Consider the following 10,522-nt stretch of genomic DNA (forward strand, 5'->3'; position numbering starts at 1 on the left):
GACCTCATAAGAGACAGGACTGTATCTTTTCTCGCTGTGCCAAAAAAGGCCTATCCTAAAGTCTGTTTGGAAACAACATGAATGCTGCAATGACAGGGACGTGTTCCAAGAGTTGGAGGGAAATATTTCTCTCTTTTCCAAATACCCTAAGCTAGGCTTCAGAATGATTTATGTCCTCAGATCTTAGATATTAGCAAAGAAGTTAGCAACAATTTGTCATCTTTTGATTGTACCTGCTACCAGTTGATGGCTGAAAAGGAAAAGCTGAGGACTGCCTGTACAGATATCAGCACAGGACCCAGTTCAAACATTCCCAGACAGTTTGGGGGGTTGAGGAATAACTCACAGACACGTAGTCTGGGCCAACCTCCGAAGCAGATTATTTATCAAAAGTAGAGGTTTCCAAGGAATGTGTGTGCGTGTGTGCATGCCTGGGGTGTATTTATATGTGCGTGCAAGCATGCTGTGTGCATCTGTGAGTATGTGTGTGATTTATTGAAGGCTTAAAAGTGAGCTGAGATTCCTTGAACATACAATCAGTTTATACCACTCCCACTGCTACACTAGAACAATTACTACACACATACACACACACACACACACACCCCAAATATATATTTATACGAAACATGGGGAGTCCATTTACTTAACTCTAAAATTACCTCCAACAACAGCCCTGCAAGGTTGATACTATTTTCTCCATTTTACAGAAGATTAATCTGAGCCCCTAAAAGCCTAAGGTTCTTCAACAAGTCAAAAAGGGCAGGCAGGACTTGAACCTTGGCTATCCAGTAACAAGGCCAGCCCTCCTGCCACTACACCTTCCTCCCTCCTTCGTTGTCACTCTCCTCCTCCTGGTTACCAGAAATGTCAGTGAGAGTGAGTCTGCTTTACGATAAACCATCCTGAAAAAAATATTTCAATGATGATTTTTGAGATGTCTGAGCTGAAAACATACAGATTTCACAGCACAAAGAATGTGCCAAAGTGTGATTGCACAATCGAAGCCCTGCAAGCAACCGAGGAGGCCAAATGTGTGTTGGAAAAACTACAGATGTCATCTGGGAATGCTCAGAGCTTTGGGTTTTCGAGCTGAGACCGTCTCGCTTCCACCGGAACCGCAGACTTATAAGGCGAAACCAAGGCCCTGACTTCCTCCGCTGAATCAACCTGACACACACCGCCTGTTCCCTGAGCTCACTGGGATTCCACTGGCTGAGCATCAGCCCCGTCATGGAAAGAACACCAGAGCCGGGGAGGATTGGACTCGTCCCCATCCAGAACTGGATCGCAAACACCCACCTTGTCATAAAGCTGCTATGAGCCTTGCAGTGGGAGGACGGGGGAGGCGCCACCCTGGGGTCAGGAGTGGGGACATGTAGGCTCCCCAGAGGAATTAGTCACAAAGTCTTATCCCTTCATCTCCATTTACAGCCACTTCTTTGGGAGCAACGAGCTCTAAAAGGGTGAAAAACAAAGCAACCCCCCCCCCCCAGCCCGCCCGCCCAGCATGTGCTCTCGAGCTCACAGGAAGGATTCTTCTCATTTGCTTTGGGTCACACAAGCGGCCTGCTAGCAGCTGCCTCTTCCCATGGACAGATCACACGGTCAGCGTTCCGCAGAAGGACAACAGGGCTCCAGGGAACAAAACCAGCCATTTACTCGACTCGCTTCACTAGACCTGGTCCCATTATACCAAAACTCCAGAAAAAGAAAAGAAACTCTGCAGAAACCAGCTACACAAATCTGCATAAAGAGGCCCGCTTGGTTCTGAGAAGTCACAGTAACCAGTGGTTGAGAAATGATGAAAAGGTATGAGGCCACGAAGTCGAACACACAAGAATACTTCAGAAAATGGAATGCTGACACTGTCGCCAAGGGACCTTCCTTCCAAGTATTGATTACTCTCTACAGATTACGGAAAATATTTGTCTGCGATGTTATTTCAACTGCTCTCGGTCTCAGCTAGCAAGTAGAGTGGAGTGATAGTGAACCATGTGTTCCTAATTTTCCCCCAGAAGTAAGTTATTGATATAGGAATGTTAAAGTGCTATGAAGAGAATGAGGAAATTTTCATAAGGAACCCAAATGACCTTCTGAGGGTAAGGGGACTGCAAGCCCAACTCCCTGAGGTTCTCCCTAGAGGAGAATCATCTGGATGGACTTGGGTGGTCCCAACCAAGGCCCAGGACAAGAAGGAGATACCCGCTCCTTTAACAGAAAACCTCATGGTAGAAAGAGATTAGATAAGTAAACAGGTCTATACACCAAGATTGACCTCTTGAAGTAGTGGTTCTGGTTCTTTGAGGCTGTAACTATGAGAACTGGTATGACCCAGCCCTACTGAGCACAAGCTACATCCCAGGAAAGATGGATTTAGAGGACTCGAAGAGGACACAGACCAACTTTTGAGTGGTAGACTCCCGGGTCAGGGAATGTCAGAGAACCACTGTGTCTGGGACAGCTGCTGGAAGAAGGAACTTCACCCCCTCCATTATCATGCCTGTGTTAACCCATTTAGTTTGTCTTTTCCTGAGACAGACACCTAACCCCATCTTTCCCGCTTGGTAGCCTGGTACGGCATCACAGAGCTACCAGGTTTAGGGGATGGCTATGGCATCACCTAGCTTTCTGGAGTTTAACAGCCAGGAGAACGTGCCTTGCCCACCTCCTTCTACAGGGAATGGAACGGAACCAGGGCCCTAACCACGGCACTTTTAAGTCCACTGCTGTTTGCACCATGACCCTACTTTCCAAGGGCCGCTCGCTGCCGATGATAGGGTGTGGTGGGAGGACTCCATCCTGGGGGACAGAGGACTCCCTGTTGGCTGACTCTGGCACAAAGACTTCCCAGAGGCTTTGCAGAGGCTTCCTGAGCCTGCCTGGCAGTCTGGCTTGCTCCCTCCTAGCCTTCTCTCCTCACCCCCTTCACTGGGTCAGGCCTATATTGTGATCTGACTGCTAACCCGACCTTGTCCTGGTCCCCCCCCAAGTCCTTTCACGTAAGCATTTCCTTCAAGAAAATCCCTGCGACGTGTAACACTACCTTGTTGTCCGCTTCTCAAGGACTACGACTAACACAGGAAGAACATCTGAATGGCATCTGTAGGAACAAAGTGGAAGAAGCCAGGATTGTCCCCTGGATATAAATCAGCACCCTGAAGATTTCTGGAGATCATCATGAGTATGGAGGCCAGGGAACACTAGATAGAGGTCCAAGTTGATAAACCGTATCGGTGACTTTACCTTGTATGAAACACTTTACAATAAATAAATATCCATTTTGCAAGTTCAGGCCAGAAGGGAAGCATCAAAGCAAAAGGCGGTTCCCTATCCCCAAACTGAAGGAAAAGTGGGAGCAGATGATGTGAACCGTGGAGCAGGTCAGTGTTCCCTTGTGGTCCTGTGATCACCTCCCAAATGAGCATTCAGAGTATCCCAATGTGACCTCCAAGCACTGCGGGGAGTCCATGTGTTGGGAGTTCAGGAATTTCCTCCACAATCTCTTGGCTGGACCCTACACCTCCAAAAGCCCTGATAATGTTCTCTAGGTGATGCTACATCCCTCACCAGCCCTCGGGCCCTCCACATTCTGTCTGGCCTCACCAGGAGTAGAATGAGACCACTCTTTTCGGACAAGAGCTTTCTACCCAGTGCCAATCCACATAAGATTGGTAGCTGAAATTTCATTCCTTCAAGTACTCATCATGTGCCAGCCACTGTGCAAAGCATTTTACATTTTGTTTATCTCATTCATTCATTCATTTATTCATTCAACACATTTATTGAGTATACCTCCCATGTGCTATCGCTCCCCAAAGAGGCAAGCCTAAAAAGTCCCAGAGGCATACAACATACATTCTAGTGAGGGAGAGAGACACAGTAAAAAAAAAAAAAAAAAAAAGGAAGAAAGAAAGAAAGCCAACATAGACGCATGTTTTAAGTAACGCTAACTACCGTAAAGAAAGCGGAAGCACAGTGAGGTGCTAGGGAGGCATGGACAGAAGGGTAGGATGTATATTACATAGAGCTGAAAAGAAAGCTCTTCTGAGAAAGCCATATAACAGCCGAGACCAAAAAGAATTGGGAGCATTAGCCGGGTAATTGTCTGAGCAAAGACAGTCCATTTAATCTCCTTCCATTCACACCACAAACCCATGAAGCCCAAGGCATTATCCCCCTATTACAGAACTGTCTTAGAGAGGGGATATACTCAGGGAGATCACTCTCCAAGTCAGCGTGGTTAACCATTATGCCTCACCATCAAGGTGAGCTCCAGAACCTTCCCACTTCTATTCTAAAATCACTGAGAAAGCCCAGGCCTTATGTCTCACCTATTCTCCCTGACACCCTTTGTAACCCTTCCAATCTAGACGCTTGGGTGCAGAGGAGCCGCCTAGGACACTATCAGGTGCTGGCCATGCTTACTATGATCATCAGCCATCGTTATAATAGCTTTTTCTACCCAGAGTCCCGGTGGCTTGAGAAAGGGCCAGTGACAGAGACCCCAAGTTGTATTTCCTCACAACAGTTAAGCAGCGTGGGCAGAGGTCCCTGTGGGGAGGTTCTAAAACCAGACTTTAGCAAGAAAATTTGTGACTCACTAAACCCATTTATGTTGGTCTTGCTGCAAAAAAAATCCTTCTCTCCTGGGTAATAACGGAGCCCCATAAATAGATTCTAAACTTCTATCCATTCTCCAAAAATAAACTGGCAGATCTGGTAGTACTTTTACATTATCACATGAAATACATCATTAGCTCTACTAGTCATTTGATTTCTGCCTTCTTCCCATCGCCCGCTTTATTTGCCTCCCCCTCTAACCCAGGAGCCCCTGTGATAATAAAGATCCAAGCCTATGTATCCATGGTTTCCCAAGCCCTGAGTAACCAGGGTCCTCTTATTCTGTTACAAATAAACTTTGGAGGGTTTTTTTTTTTCCATTTTATTTATTTCATGAGCTGACACTGACTGTTTCACCAGTTTCTTTTCTTGCCAATGATCAAACCATGTTTCACTAAGCTCTGTAATCACGACATAGCTGTTCACAGGGTGTGTCTATAAGATAATGAGCATTTTTGCCTAACAGTCTTTTAGCCTAAGAGCTGACATAACCCTGAGTGTAGGGATCCTCTTGATTAACTCAGTCCATATTGAATTCCACATAGCACCATGTTTAATAAAAGCTTACTACGATTATTTTGACAGTTTGTAATTATGAGCTCGATGTGGTTTGGAAGTAGTATTTATACATTTTTCCACTCAACCAGTGGGATGGTTTTGATATGCAAGTTGAGATTCACACCTGCTAGACTTCGTGTACCTTGGAAGTTTCATTTTCTTCCCAATTCTCTTCTGCTGATAGTCAACTAGGTGACCGAGTTGAAAGTCTAACAAACATTGAGTGTTATCACACATGAATGTGGGCAATTTATTTGATTGAAGAATGGACAACTGTCCTCGAAGTCCCTATCTCTTTGGAGCCTGATGAGACTGGAAAACTCTGAGAGAAGTATGAAAAAGCTGTAACACCTTTCCCTGCACATAGGTCTCTCTCCCCTGCTTTCACACTAGCGGGTTTCGATTGACCAAATCTTCTTAGGTGGGCTTTATATGTTTGATAAGGGCTTACACAGTGGCCAGGCACTGATCAGAAATCCTCCTAGAGTGTAAAAGCTAGAATGTGTTGAATAAGGTAAGATAATGATTTGACAGTCCAAATATAGTGTTTTTAGAATATGCTTTATTAGATTTGATTGCATTTTTCCTCCTTTTTTGGGAAAAAAAAAAGATACACTGGACATGCAGGAATTAACCTGTGAGCCAGGAACAGAAGAAATCCTCATAAAGCAACCAGGTAAATAAGAATTCAAATTCTTTTCCTCTTGGTGGTCTCCTGCTATTCTCATTAGCCCAAACTGTGACATTTCCCATTTTCTCCTGACTCTGAAGCCTGGAGGTTCGGAGCTTGTCTTAAAAATCTCTGCTTAGTCCATGACCTCAGAATTGTAATCTCTCACAATTAGGGGGGAGAATAAAAGACACATGGCGTCGCATTCCCACCAAGCACTCACTGCTCAGTGTGGAGTCTGGAACGTGTCAGGATCTTGGTTGGCAACCCTCTGGGCACTCTCTAAGTTGTCGATATCTTAAATGATGCCCATGACTGGGGCAATCAGTCTGGATATGGTCTTAAAGTGCCAAGTACAGTGGGATTTCAAGACAATACCACTTAGTTTATATCTATATCCAGGAAAGGAACGACAGTTTGCTAGCTAACTTTCAATGCCAACTGACAATGGGAAAACGTAATGAATTCTCCTGAACTTTCCTTTTCCACAAGAATTCCTATTAAGCAAGCTCTTCCCATCTATTAATGGTTGTTTATAACTGGCTTATGATGATTTATGATTCTGTGGCAGTAATATGCCTTTTAAAGGGAAATAACAAGAGTTAAAAAAAATTTCTATGTGGAGGAAGTTCACTGTGTCTCTTATCATTTCAGCTATGTAGTCATAGAAATGTTTGTTTTTAGGGGCTTTCCAGAACACAGCCTTAGCGTCTGGGCTCCTTTTCCACTCCCAGGTATACTACTTGGCTGTGCTAAGGACCTGTAAGACGGTAGATGTGAACAGAAGGAGACAGAATGTGGGTGGAGTCGGGGGGGGGGGGTCACTGACCAGAGAATCAGAAGACCTGGATTCTTAGCGCTGCTGTGAGCCAGCTGCAAGGCTTGAAGCTAACTATTCAGTCATTATGAGCACTGGTTTCCCACTTTATAAAAAGTGGGGCCAGGCTTAGATAATCAGCTTGATTCTATACCAATGATAGAAGTGTCTGGGACATGTCTGCATTTAAACAGCTCTTCCTGCTTGGTGGGCCTGGTGAGAACCCCGCTGGCGGAGCCAGCGTGGCACTGCCCACTGGATGGGGAGACGAGGAGCCCTGGAATCCCACCCAAAAGTAAATGTTCTCTGCTCAGAGACCACTCCTGCATCTGTCAAGAGGAAGAAACCAGGCCCTTCTCTCAGGTTCTTGATAAGGCCTGTTATTCCAAACAGAGGGCATGCATGGGCAGTCTGTTCTTGTACCCTTTCTGCCCTTCAAATACTTTGCATATATTAAAGCCTTTTCCTTACCTCTCAGGACTATATGGCACTCAAACTCACGTGCACACTAAAGCAAGGGCATTAACCCAAGGCTTCTCGCTGCTTCTTCTCACGTGAAAAAACAATCTGGTTTTGAGGTGTGCCTGGGTGGCTCAGTCAGTTAAGTGTCCAACTCTTAGTTTCAGCTCAGGTCATGATCTCATGGGTCATGGGATCGAGCCCCGTGTTGGGCTCCTCACTCAGCGGGGAGTCTGCTTGAGATTCTCTCCCTCTCTCTCTGTCCCTCCCCCTGTGTTCTCTCTCTCTAAAATAAATGAATAAATCTTAAAAAAAAATAATAACCTGGTTTTCCTTATCACATAAGGAAATACACATTTGTATTTCTATAATACACATAATAATAATTACACATTTGTAAAAATATAGGTAGAAAAGAAATTTTTAATTCATTAACCCACCATTGAGAGATAATCAGATTTTGTGTATATTATTTCAGAATTGTGTGTAACACATACACATACATTTTTTAAATGGGAGAATTCACCAACTGGATATCATTTAAACTGGATATCCACACGCAAAACAATGACTTTGCACCCTTACCTCACATTATACATACCAGTTTGCAGAGACTGAAATTACAGGTTCATGAAACATTCTCTCTTCTTTTTTTAAGAGACTTTTTTTTAATTCAAATTCAATTAGCCAACATATAGTGCATCATTAGTTTTTGATATAATGTTCAATGATTCATTAGTTGTGTGTAACACCCAGCGTTCATCACACCACACGCCTTTACTGGCCTACCCATCCTACCCAAACCACCTCCGATGTCAGCTCGTCAATAAAGCCTCCCTTACTCCCGCCACGGTCGGAAGTCTGAATGATAACTCCCCCCTCAACTGCTTCCTTACAGCTTGTACCTACATCGTTTCACGGCAATAGCCTCACAGATTTAAATTTAAGATGGGAATATTTCCTGACCGCTTTTCCAGAATTTCTGCTACGTAGGCATTTTCCTCACACAAAGTAAAATGTCATAAATTTGTAGGGAACTGTATTTACTTTGTTCTTTTTCCCATCTAGTCACCACAGTAGAATTTTTCACTCATCCTGGTGACACCAACCGGCCTCTACAGGACTGCAGCAAACACCCATTTCACCCCAGTATCGTGAGGGCCAGACCGCTGACCCCTCCCTTTAGCTTCACGCAGAATCGTAGCATTCGTCTACCAATCAGTTCCGATCGGCGTCACAGTCATCACTACTTCTATTCTCTGGGCATGACAGAGCACCCGTTGTGTCCAACAAGCGTCCAACAAATGTAACAACAGTGGCTTCTAGCCAAGTGTGCAACTAAGATTTTCGTCAAGAACAGATTCCCCATGGAGTATAATGACAAAAGTACATAAACGTGGACTAACGTCCTGGCTGTGACAGAGGAAAAAGCCCCTTGTCTTCAAAGAGTTTCAAAGGCTCACATGGAGAAAAGGGAGTGCTCTGTTGTGCTGTCTGGCTCAAGGGACCGCCCCAAGAGGGCAGCACGCTGTCCTTGCCAAGGTGGCTGGGCCTTCACCGTTGAAGTCTTTGAAACCCGACAGCAGAGAACCTCAGGGCCCCCTCCTTCCTGCTCCCCTAGGACTTCTCAGTGACATACAACCAGAGAACCAGCCGGTTGTCACTCGGTCCCTGGGACAGTCCTCCACCACTCATTCACACATGCTCACCAGACTTGCCTGATAGCAGAAGCATCAGTGATGCCTTGTTGAAATTGATGTGGAAAACAACAATGTCTCATCTCATCTGTTCTAGGAAAAAGCCACCAGTCCTCCTTCCCACCCCCCAAGTCACCTCAGTGCGACGGCCAGGAACACAAAAAATGCAAATATGATCATTTGATCCACCTGATTAAAAACTGAGGTTAGAGAATTCCCAGCTGCAGCCTGAAGTCAAAACTCCTTCGCAAAGCATTCAAGGGCTTTCACAAGCTGGCATCAGTCCATCTTTCCAACAACACCCTCAGTTCCTCCCCATAGAATGTAAATTTGCGTAGCCACTACGGAAAACAATATAGAAGTTGCTCAAGAAATCAAAAATAGAACTACCATACCACCCAGCAATTCCACTCCTGGGTATTCACACAACGAAAACAAAAACACCAATTCTAGGAGATATCTGCACCCCTATGTTTTTTACAGCATTATTTATAATAGCCAAGATATGGAAGCAGCCCAAGAATCCATTGATAGATGAATGGATAAAGATGTGGGGTGTGTGTGTGTGTGTGTGTGTGTGTGTATACATACATATATATATATGGAATATTACTCAGCCATAAAAAAAGAATGAAATCTTGCCATTTGCAACAACATGGATATACCCAGAAGGTATTACGCTAAGTGAAATAAGTCAGAGAAAGTACTCTATGATTTTACTTATATGTGGAATCTAACTACCAAACAAACAAGAAACAGAAATAGACTCAGAGATACAGGAAACTGTTGATTACCAGAGGGAGAAAGGGGTTTGGGGCAGGCAGGGGGCGGGGGCAGTGAAATGGGTGAAGGGGATTAAGAGATACAAACTTTCGGTTATAAAATAAGCAAGCCATGGGGATGGAATCTACAGCCTAGAGAATATAGTCAACTTCCTATGGTGATAGAGGGTAAGTAGACTTACTGTGGGAATCATGTCATCATGTATAAAAATATTGAATTGCTATGATGTACACCTGAAACTAATAGGATATTGTGTGTCAATAATACTTCAATTAAAAAAAAAAAGTTTCTCTCTGCACACTGTATGTTCTGGCCTCCCCAGACAGCTCACAGTCTTAAGATATTGCACATTTTCATTTCATGTGATGCTTTCCTTTCACGATTTAATTTACCTAAAGCTATCCCCACGCCTCACTTCATCCACCTGACAAACTCCCAATGATTCTTTGATAAACAGCTCAAATGTCCTCACCCCTCTGATGCTTTCTCCAAGTACCCAAGGCCAAAGGGACCAGCCCTTCTTCCTGTGCCCCTACGTATTGCCGTGTGCTTATCTGCCTAAGTCAGCAGGTGGCAGAACCAAGACTCAAACCAGGTCTTCTGGTTCCAAATCTTAAGGGGTCTTTGCTATGCTGTGCTACCCGTGGAATCCTGCTTTAATTCAGAATTCTCAGTGGCTGGCCAGTGGTGGGTACTCAGTGAGTATGCATTCAATGAATGAATGACAGTGTATAGGTACCTTCTACTATCCTTCTCATACTCCATCCCCCAAAGCAGAATTTACCAAGGAAGCTTGCCTTCCTAGATGCATCCAGCTCATGGGGTACTATGTATTATGTAATCATCCCCCAATTCAGGAATACCACAACTATGTTCTATGTAATTATGCTGGTCCTCCGATGAAGCTCATGCTGC

The 10,522-nt window shown here is 44.6% G+C and overlaps 1 long non-coding RNA gene across 2 annotated transcripts in view; it reads right to left on the reverse strand.

Annotated features, from left to right (window-relative positions):
• LOC123000133 (uncharacterized) overlaps positions 1-9,384 on the reverse strand; it is a 117,481-nt gene extending 108,097 nt beyond the window's left edge. The window contains exon 1 of one of the 2 annotated variants that reach the window (XR_008957127.1): positions 9,014-9,384. This is a non-coding gene — a long non-coding RNA (uncharacterized LOC123000133). The remainder of the gene's footprint in view (positions 1-9,013) is intronic. The other variant, XR_006407901.3, reaches the window with a different exon arrangement.
• Positions 9,385-10,522: the final 1,138 nt, after the last annotated feature.

The sequence above is a fragment of the Ursus arctos genome, unplaced genomic scaffold, assembly GCF_023065955.2.
Source record: "Ursus arctos isolate Adak ecotype North America unplaced genomic scaffold, UrsArc2.0 scaffold_36, whole genome shotgun sequence".
NCBI classification, from domain to species: Eukaryota; Metazoa; Chordata; class Mammalia; order Carnivora; family Ursidae; genus Ursus; species Ursus arctos.